This window comes from Schistocerca gregaria, unplaced genomic scaffold (genome assembly GCF_023897955.1).
Source record: "Schistocerca gregaria isolate iqSchGreg1 unplaced genomic scaffold, iqSchGreg1.2 ptg000496l, whole genome shotgun sequence".
NCBI classification, from domain to species: Eukaryota; Metazoa; Arthropoda; class Insecta; order Orthoptera; family Acrididae; genus Schistocerca; species Schistocerca gregaria.
In genome coordinates, this window is record NW_026061901.1 from 841,225 (window position 1) to 851,439 (window position 10,215).

Sequence of the window (10,215 nt, forward strand, 5' to 3'; positions counted from 1 at the left end):
ATCTCGAGACAAATTGTGTCCTTCTGTATTAGATGAAATGTTTTGGGCCCTAGTACGGATGAAACAGTATCTGCAGTATGAACAGGAACTTCGGACATGTATTTCATATTTCATCCAAGCCTGCAGTCTATAAATATTTGAACAAAATACTAAAACAAAATACGACTACAGGGGAATTACTTACGAAGTAGTTCTTGGTAAAGAAACACAGGACACTATTAAGTATGTAGGCTTAATACGAACTACAAGTGTGTTTATAAATCGCTATAGTTGCCTTGGACTAACGACGAGCGAATATCATTACAACCTGTACGCTTTTCAAAGCTGTTATCCATGAAAAAGCTAAACGACGTATCGTGAACAAAATACAATTTAACACCGAAACAATGATATTAGCATACAATGGGCACAGACTTTAGTCAATGGGCACTGTTGAAAATTCGTGCCAGACCAGGATTAGCACCCGAGTCCCCTGGTTATTAGGGAGAGGCAATGATCACTGTGTCCGAATTACGCAGTGGTCAACATAATAGCACAAACTGCCCGAGCATGCCGTTCGTTAGATCCAAATTCTCAATTTCTCCATAGACTGCTAATGCACTGCTCCTTGAACATAATCCTCCTCCCCTTAATTATACAGTACATGGCCAAAAAAACAGACACCGAATATATGCAAACTTGGCCTTACGAACATTGCAGACGTCGTCTATGTAACACACGTCAAACTTCAAAGAATTTACCAATTCGTTGCATTGTTTACTATAGACCACAAATCAAGTAACGTAAAAAAAGCACTGCGACTATTGAGATCATGATTCAGAGTTAAAAAAAAAAAACTAATAAGTCGCCTACATATTACAGTTGCTGCCGAAAGAGGAGAACCATTATTTTCCCACAAAAGGAAATATAGTTAAAATTACGCTTCTATTTCGGTTAGTTTATGCGGTTACTAAAATTTGCCGTGAAAGTTACGTAGTGGACTCTACCCTCCCCCCACCAGAAACGTAGTTATCGTGGCTGTTGTGAGACTTTTGTACACAGTTAGAGAAAGTGTGTTAAATGTGGCGCGGACGGAAACACTAGGCTACGCTACAGGGCAATCTGCTCGCACAACGTTTAGTCGGCATTCATAATCGTTGGCGTAAACAACTCTCAATCAAATTACCACCTTCCAACCTAACTTAGATCTCGGGCTACACTACCAATCGGCCTGTCATCACAACCAAATATTCATTGAGTGGGGGTGGGGGGATTTCCTGTATCTCTAGGAAAAACTGTCAGTTTTGTCAGACTCAACAGCAAGATTTACCAATGGTAAACACTTTTTAGACGGCTCGTAATTTTAGAATAGTCCTCTTCGTCTTACTTGGCATAAATTGTTCGCTGGCGTCCCAGCAGCTAGCTCCCTCAGTGTCTGCTTCTGCCATCGCACCACGCCAGTCTGCTGTTGTCCTAGCAGACCGAACGCACCGCAAATCCGACACCTTCGGAACCACTCACTGGCCAGTTAGCAACTGAGCGGAACACTGTTTACATCGTGAAAGGAAAACTATGCAAAGATGTACACTTAAATGGCACGACTGAGTAGCACACACACAGTAATATCTGAGGAATGTCCTTCGACACGCGCAGAACGAAAGTCTTCTCGCGAACGTACAGCGTCTCTGAAAAAAAATCTAGTGACTATATTCCGGCGTTACGGCCAGGTTCTCATACAAATGAGCAAAAAAGGGTAAATTTGAAATTTTTTTTGAGACAATGAAAATACATTCGAACGATCTGTTTGGGAATTACGAGTGACAATACTATGAGCTTAATTTTAGATTTTCAATAAAAAATGGCGCCCGTAATTATGATTTGATCAAGGGCTTGCGAGACTGGAGTACGCAGAGTGCGTGCAGTGTGGCACCTCAGATGTTACCTGAATTCAAAAATGGGTAACATCAGTTGATACTACATTATTTCTCTGAACTTGAAAATGGATAACATCAGTCGATAATACATAAAATTAATGGGAGCGTATACCTAACCGCAATGAAACAACCTTAAATTTAACGATACAGTGCTAATTCGAACTTTGAGTTCGATTTTGAGGGGTTTGTTTCACTCCTTATGCCTACACAAAAATTAGTTAATATTAACAAATGTCATATTATAGCTATAAGTTCCTAAGAAAAGTGTTTACTTTTAGGGGTCAGAGGTAGAAGTTAAGAGATCGAACCACTTTTAATTTATGCTGCATGCCGTTCTGAGAAAATCGTTACTCGAAAAAAAAAGTGTTCAAAGTTTAGGGAAAACATTTAGTTATATTATTACTTCGATTTGCATGAACTGAGTGTTACACATATATTCTTAATGTCCCTGAAAACGAATCTGAAGTCAGATTTTCAATATTCAAAACAGCTAATCCAATACGGAGGGCAAACGATTATGTTTTGACCAATTTTTACCAAAAATGTATTTTCGTTATTTACGTTTAGTCTGCAATTCAAGGAGTATTTATCAGCCCTTCCTCTACCTCTGATTGTTCCTAGACAGCAACTTCCTGTTCTTCTTGGCAGGAAAAGCCGATCTGTCTAAGCTGGATATGCAGCACTCGGCAGCCTGCACTTGATATTCGTCCGTATTTTCGGTGAGTATGTTTGCATGCATTCTGCAGTATGAATCCTTTTGAGCACGTGCGACACGGGACGAGTTATCATCTACATCTATATGGATACCCTGCAAAACACATTTAAGTGCCTGGCAAAGGGTTCATCGAATCACCTACACAACTGATAATTAATTGAAACCCTCAGCTGCCGACAGGTGTTGTTGATATACTTCGATGGGGACAGCTGAAAAGTGTGCCGCTACTGGGACTCGAACCCAGGATCTCCTGCTTACAAGGCAGACGCTCAATCCATCTGAGCTATCGAGGGCACAAATGAACAGCACGACTGCAGGAATTTATCCCTCGCACGCTTCCCGTGAGACTCACACCCCGAACCGCCCACAATCCGATTACGTAATGTACTTAATAGGTATTTGTCCATCCACTCATTACTGGCTCACACTAAGGTGACGATTCCCGTAAGATTTCCGGTAGCCTGTGCGCATTCGCACAGACGAAGGTCAATGGCTGGGTGACGTTTAACCATAGATATGAAGATAGTAACTGTTCTAGAAAGAACAGGCGCCACTGACGACCGTGCAGCTCTTCTAGAATACATGATAGACCGGCCGATGTGGCCCAGCGGTTCTAGGCGCTTCAGTCGGGAGCCACGCGACCGCTACGGTCGCAGGTTCAAATCCTGCCTCGAGCATGGATGTGTGTGATGTCCTTAATTTAGTTACGTTTAAGTCGTTCTAAGTTCTAGGAAACTGATGACCTCAGATGTTAAGTCCCAAAGTGCTCAGAGCCATTTGAACCATCAGTCCGTATGTTTGCACACTACTTACAGTAACTTATGCTAAGGACAACACACACACAACCATGCCCGAGGGAGGACTCGAACCTCCAACGGGGGGAGCCGCGCGAACCGTGACAAGGCGTTGGACACATGGCGGGTACCCCGCGCGGCTCATGGCAGCCGTGACACTGCTTCAAACAATGGACTGTAGAAACTTTTGTAAAGCACGGATTAAAAAAAAGAAAAACTTTCCGTTCCAGGAGTCTAGACAAGTACACCTTTAAAAAATGCAACTACAAAGAAATTGAATTTTCGAACGGGGCAGGGCTTAAAACTTTGAAGAGTTAAATTGTAATGGCCGTTCTCTTGTATGCAAATAGTTTCACAGTAGAAATTTCTCTAGTTTTATTTATTTATTTATTTTTTGCTGTAGGTAAAGAAGGATAGGATTCTGAGAAGGGGGAAGGGGGGGGGGGGGGAGGAATCTCGCCTCTCCCACCTTGGAATTCTCAGTACAGAATTTTTATTCATTACGAGATTCTCAGCCACTTGCAGAAGTGATTTCGCGTGATTCTGCAAAACTTTTCCTTTAGCCAATCGTAGCAACTATAGGATTCCGTTCCTGCTGCATGACATGTCTCGGAACTTAAACTGACCAACTTATTTGCATAAAGAGCTAGCTTATCATCCGCTTCTTTACTTACTTAGACCGTTCATGGTCTGCAAAGCATTTTTTCTTTAATCGTTTTTTTATGTCTTTTATAAACTGCAACACTTTCTAAACTTTTCTAAACTTAACGCCGTTGAAGCATGGTCTTTTGCTGAATGACCAAAAAGCAATGCTGACAGCTGGGGTCCAAGGTTTTTGTTAATCAAGCCGTTTGTATTCTTGTTTGTATAACGCATATTTCTTTATATCTAATTGAGAAGTGAAATACCGGTTTTCGTAGATGCAGATTTAAAATATTTTAATATAACGCAATAAATATTTCATTAAAATTTTCATCCCCTTATGCTCGAAGTTAAAAACCAGTGAAACACGTAGTTTTTAAAAATTGTAACAGATTAGCCGAATACGAATTGTCAGATATGCTTTCATAATGCTTTCATAATGAACCATTTTCAGAAACGTGGAGCCGGATCTGGGGGTGAATTTCCTTCTCTCCGAGACACCCGGCTTCTTCTTCGACTTAGCCGGCAAACAGGCCGAGGGCGCCGGGTGGGGACCGAATATGCAGCAGTTTGTGGATGGCGACGTCGTCACTAGCTGTTGCCTTCGTGCGGGCCTCTTGTGTAAAGGGGGAGCCAACCGTGGCCAAGTGAAGGTCTGTATTCCACAGGAACGAGTTAGCATGGCACTCAGATATTTCCACGAGTCGGCGGACGGGGGTCATTTGGGGTTCTTCAAGACCTTGAACCGAGTTCAGGAATACATGTTTTGGCCCAACCTATATCGCGATGGCAGGCGATTTGTTGGCAACTGTGTCCAGTGTAAGCGTGGTAAGCCCGATGTTGGGCTGCACAGAGAACTACTACAGTCGCTTAGGGATCAGTGTCCTCTGGACCGCGACTCAAAGATCGAAACAACGATCGACGGAAACTGGCGCCAGAAACGCACCAGCTCACTCTATTTCATCCCCTTAGGGGTTGAACTTCCAAAAACACCGAAACACGTATTTTCTTATTTGTAGCCTTGAAGTCAAATACCAATTTTCGTAGATGTGGCCTTAAAAATACTTTCATAGTTCTTCCATAATTATTTATCTCAAAATAAAATGTTCATCCACTATTTCACCTCATAGAGGTTAAATTCCCAAAGATACTGGAACACATATTTCTTTATTTCTGACCTAGAAACCAGATACAAATGTTCGTATGCCTAGCTTCAAAATTACCTTAATAGCTACATGATTCAGAAATCCTTTCATGTCCTGCGTCTCCCCCTTAGAGGTGGAATTTTGAAATATGCAGTATAAGCGGTATAAGATCAACACTCTTTCCAAATCTCAAGGTTTATTATCCTTGGCGGTCTGGACTGTGTGAGTTTCATAGTAATAGTCCTCCACACACACACACACACACACACACACACACACACACACACACACACACACACACACACACACACCACTACCAATGCCACCACCACCTCCTGGGGAAATTTCTGCAGACGCCCTTGTTCCACTGCAGTCATATTTTGCCGACGACCTACATTTAGCAGCGTGGGAGGGATAGTGTCGTGCAACAGACAGTATACTCAGTAGACAACGAACTGTTCGTTGTGAAATCAGCGACATATTAACCGAGACTGACACAGAAGGTGCTGAAGGTGAAGCACACTAGACTCGTGTCTGCCACGGCTTCAAATAGTATCGATTTACTATGAACGGAAGTTCCGAAAAGTGAGCAAATAATTTTACAGTAAATTCAGTACCGATGGTGAGGATATACAACGAAAAACATTTCTATAAAATTTCAGAAATAATGAAATATTCCACTCAAGTCGCTTGACAGAAAACGCAATGGATATGCTTGCACTTAAGACGGAAGGCCCTACGTGCTTACGCAGGCTTACGACAGATCGCAAAATTCGGCAGTAGGCGTAAGCCAACCTCGTGTGCTGCCATCTGTTGTTGATGCCAGGCATCAAGGTCTCAGTAGTACGGCCATGCACTAGAGAGTAGTTGCTTTGTAAGCACTCCGTCTTCAGGCTACCAGTGGCCTACTGGACGGGACCATCCGACCGCCGTGTCATCATCCGTGGAGGATGCGAAAAGGAGGGGCGGGGGTCAGCACACTGCTCTCCCGGTCGTTATGTTGGTATTTTTTGACCGGAGCCGCTACTATTGGGTCGAGTAGCTCCTCGATTGGCATCATGAGGCTGAGTGCACCCCGAGAAATGGCAAGAGCGCATGGCGGCCTGGATGATCACCCATCCAAGTGCCTTCAACGCCCGACAACGCACTTAACTTCGGTGATCCCACGTGAACCGATGCAACCTCCGCGGCAAGGCCGTTGCCGCAGATATTTTACAGTAGTTGCTTACGTTTCATAATTATCTAGTTTACGGGGAAAATGTAAAAAAGGCGATTGTCACCGAAGCTACAACTAATCTGAATTTCTGGTTAGTTATCAAGTGGTCTTGTGTGCGAGCCTGAATTTTTCATCCTTTGCGGTGGGAATAATTCAAACCCGTCATGTTCTTCTTATGAAGTGTTCTATTTATTTTGCACACAGTGATGGTTTGTAGTTGTCTTGAGTTACTAGGTTGATAAATTTTTGTTTGGCGCACGTATCATAACTGAGATTTGCGCTTAATGGCTGAAGGTGAATTAGCGTAATGAGTAGTAGCGAATGTTACAGTAACATGTTTGTAAATTATTTCAGGTAAATTACGTTAGTCATGTAATATTATCCGTATACCAGTACAGTATATGGGACAATTACGTTAGTCATGGAATACTATCCGTATAAGACTATGTCACCTTGGTGTCCCGGAATTTGCTTCAATTTTGGAATCCACGAAAGAACTGGAAATTTTCCTTTACACAGCTTTCCATATAATTTCTATTACAGTGATTCAGTCTTGCCTGTCACTCGACTTTTCTGACTGTGAAATAAATTCTATCGCTCAGGTGCTTATTACCTCTTCGTGTTTCCATTTGCCGATATTGCGCATAAACACATATCTCAAAGTTGCTATGGACATTGATGGAGCGACACACTTTTCTATGGCGACACTGCAGTTTATAGATAGAAAAACCGATCAGTTAAAACGACATGGGTATTTTAGTTCTGAATAACCGATGTCTTTCAGTATTTGTTTGCTCTCGGTTATAACAAGTATCTTTTCATTTTTTCCTGATAACCACGTAAAAACAGATATATCAATTAGCCACAGATGTCGTAGTAAAATTTTTAGTTTTCAAATAAATCTTTTTAAAAAAAGACGAGTAATTTTTATTCGTAAGATTTCCATAGCACTGAAATACGGCGTTATTACAGAAAAAAATGGGAAAAGTTATGTATGCCACTTTAATAACACTGCTGATAGAAACGAGCAACAAATGGATTGGTCCAACATTGCCGAGACAATACTGTGCCTGTTATACAAGCAGAGCGCGAGACTGGACACAGTTTCTCGCTGTTGTCGAACGTCAGTTGTAACATAGAATGGCACCATCTGGAAGTCTGGAAGTATTTTACGATATGCGGTACGAGTGAAGAACAAAGTTAGATTTGGTCGACTTGCGACATCATACAAGGAAAAAAGTTAAAATTTAACAAATCATTCATAGTTCTGGATAAAAGTAGAAAGTGCCTGATCTGCTGCTGTGTCTACGTAGTATGCCGTTATCTGCTTTTAGCCCTTAAAAACAGAGAAATTAAAACGAAAAAGAGAGTTCTCCTGCCGCAGTTTTCACTCTTTATCGCTGGACTATACGTAATGCCTGCATAGTGCTGTGATAACCGATTACAATATAATTTTTGAGCAGAGCTTCTAAAAACTATAATCAGTAGGATAATATTGCCAGTTTTCTGTAGTATAGAAGCACTCGCCAGCAGCGAAGATCGGACAAAGTTTTATTTGACTATTTAATTTAAAGAAATTAGAATTATATTAATACCGTCAGTTGCTCGCGGGCGTTGATAAATATCAACGTGGACAAGTGAAAATGTGTGCCGCGACCGGGACTCGAACCCGGGATCTCTTGCTAAAATGACAGACGCTCTATCCATCTGAGGCACAGAGGACACAGTGTATGGTTCGACTGCAGGGACTATCTCGCGCACGCCTCCTGCGAGACTCACATTCTCACCTTGAATGTCCATACACTACAGTCGTAGAGTCCCACTCCAACACACTCATTCCTCGTGGAAGACATGTCCATATCAATATAAGTATATGGTTCTGGCAATACCAGCCATGACCTTCTTCTGTGAAGATGCACACGTATTCCCCGAACTGGACTTGGTAAGAATGTGTTCCACGAGTAATGAGTGTGTCGGTGTGGGACACTACGAATGTAGTGTGTGGACATGCAAGGTGAGAATGTGAGTCTCGCGGGAGGCGTGCGCGAGATAGTACCTGCAGTCACACTATCGTCTGTGCCCTCGGTGGCTCAGATGGGCAGAGCACCTGCCATGTAAGCAGGAGATCCCGGGTTCGAGTCCCAGACGTGCACACATTGTCACCTGTCGCCGTTGATATATATCGACACCCGTGAGCAGCTGACGGTATTAATATAATTCTAATTTCGTTCTGAACGGCTGCAGGTCATCATAAGGGTATTTAATTTGACATTTTGATTCCATTTATCAAGAAACTGAGAAAGTAAAAATTGTTTAATCTTTGTTTGATTTCTACGTTTACTAGAGAAAATAATGTAAATAAAAGACTGAAAATCGGTTATTACAAGAACTGGTATTGTGACGGGCTTTAACAATTAGCTTAAAGAAGGGTTGGGAAACTGATAAGAGCCGAAAACCAGTTATTTCAGCGATAACCAACATTCCCACTGGTGTTCTGAGTGGTAAGATTGACGCACAAGTACAACAAGAACAGTTTCTCAGAAAGGTTACTGGAGCTCTGATGTTCTCAAAATGAACGGGCCAGCCATTGGCGTCTGCGAGGGTGAAGGGGAGGGGGAGGGGAGGAGGTCGGGAGGGGAGGATAGGCAAAAGGGCACTTTCACCCATCGCCCCCAACCCTCCCTGGAATCTGGAGTAAAGAGTTTTTATTCGTTACAGTATACTCTTCCAGATAAGAATTCTCCACAATACTGATAAACCTTAGCTTTGGCCAGTTGTAGCGCTTATAGAGTTAGGGTCTTGTAGCTTGATGCACCTCGTAACTGACCAGCTGATTTGTACACAGAGTGCCAGTTTCAGAATCATGCACTCCAGCCCCGACCCGCCTTCCCCCCTCCCCACCACTGGAAATATTTCTGCAGACTCCAGTCTGCCACTGTGCATATATTTTGATAACATCCTGGTTTTCATAGCATCGAAGGAACAGCATTGTGCAGTAAAAGGGTAGACCTAGCACACAACACACCATTCACAATGAAACGCATCACTTAGTAGATGGTGAAGTACTCTGAAGCTAGCCAGATAGAAACAGAACCTCCTGGCACTGCATCTAACCCAAATTCTAATCTTACACTAATCTCTTGTATGTACCTACCACGCCCTCAAAGAGCCAACGATTTACTATTATCAGAAGTTCCGAAAAATGAGGAAGAAATTGACCCACACTTTTTTGCGTTGTTTATTATTTCGATTACACCATAAAGGGAATGGACTTGTAGCCACAGGTTACACAAGCGATAGATGGTTTAAAATACATAAAAAGAGATGACAATAAGAAACGCTTTTTAAAAACACAATGATGCACGGCTTTTACGATTTTTACAGGAAAAAAATGGATGACAAAATAAAGGTTTTTCAAAAATACGCTGGTAGACAATATTGGGGATTTTTTATCTTTATAGATGACTAGCGGAAAAGCTTGGTGTTGACCAGGCATTTATTTAGAGCTGTGCGTCCACGTCCGTACTATGCAGCGACTGGCCTTGTCCTGAGTTTTGTGACGTATCTCCCGAAACATGTGTCGTACAATGATATAATTTTGTAGGTACATTCAGCGTCATATGCGGATACTGTCTGCAAAATTTATTGCGAATATAGTAGCAAAGAAGTAACAAATTTAAATGTCACGAATGCTGTGATGCCCACACACTTGGGTGTAACTAATGTACACGGGATGCTTGGCACGATCATTATGGCTACCATCACCTGTGGTCGTAATTGGACCAGCTGT

General features: G+C 42.3%; 1 non-coding gene across 1 annotated transcript; it reads right to left on the reverse strand.

Moving 5' to 3' along the window:
• Positions 1–2,847: 2,847 nt before the first annotated feature.
• Positions 2,848–2,922, reverse strand: Trnat-ugu (transfer RNA threonine (anticodon UGU)). Its single transcript has one exon. It is a non-coding gene; the product is annotated as a tRNA-Thr (tRNA).
• Positions 2,923–10,215: the final 7,293 nt, after the last annotated feature.